This window comes from Daucus carota, chromosome 4, assembly GCF_001625215.2.
Source record: "Daucus carota subsp. sativus chromosome 4, DH1 v3.0, whole genome shotgun sequence".
In the NCBI taxonomy this organism is placed as follows: domain Eukaryota; kingdom Viridiplantae; phylum Streptophyta; class Magnoliopsida; order Apiales; family Apiaceae; genus Daucus; species Daucus carota.
The window spans coordinates 13,063,689-13,064,585 of NC_030384.2; positions in this window are offsets into that span (position 1 = coordinate 13,063,689).

The following is an 897-nucleotide window of genomic DNA, read 5'->3' on the forward strand; positions in this document are numbered from 1 at the left end:
ATACCGATTCGGATTTCCAGATAGATAAGGATAAGAGAAAGTCCACCTCGGGATGTGTTTTTACTTTGAGAGGTGGAGCCGTAATATGGTGGAGTGTGTGATAAGTGGATTTTATATACACTTGGAATGCCTTCGTTTCGACTTAAATTGATGATTTGGCCTCAAGTATTGGTATTTTTGATGTGTTTTTGTGTTGATGTGTGTAGAGAACCTAGATGGAGGAAGGATGACTTTTCCAGGCTTATACGGTGGATTGGAAGTCGAGAAATGAAGAGAAAATAAAGAGAATCACTAGCACCCTGGAGCGCCCTGGTAGCGCCCAAGGTCTGCCCTTGTAGCGCGCTCGCGCCCTGGAGCGCGCTGGTAGCGCCCGGGGTCTGCCCTTGTAGCGCGCCCGTGCCTGGAGCGGCGCGCCCGTGATAAGTGGATTTTATATCCACTTGGAAGCCTTCGTTCCAACTTAAATTGATGATTTTGGCCTCAAGCGTGTGGTGTTTTTGATATGTTTTGTGTTGATTTGTGTAGGGTATCTAGAGGGAGGATCAAGGTCAATTCCAAGTGCAAATGGTGGATGAAAGCCAAGGACATCAAGCGAAGAGCGAAGGAAAAATAAGCAACAAAATGCAAAATTTGAATCTGCTGAAGTACGGCGGCCACCCCACTCTGCCGGGAGAAAAAGCCCGTTTTGGCTGTTTTTGAGCATTTTGAAGGCCCGATTGCTGGGGGACTTAAACAAAAGCTCAAGGGAGAAGTCAAGTAACCTAGGAACATTCGGGAGAGCACGTGATGGCTACGGAGAAGATCTAGTTTCATAATTTCATCTTTGTAATTCTTTGAAGTAGGCGTAATTGTGGATGCTCGTTCGGATTTTTGTTTCATAACTCTTACTCTAGTACT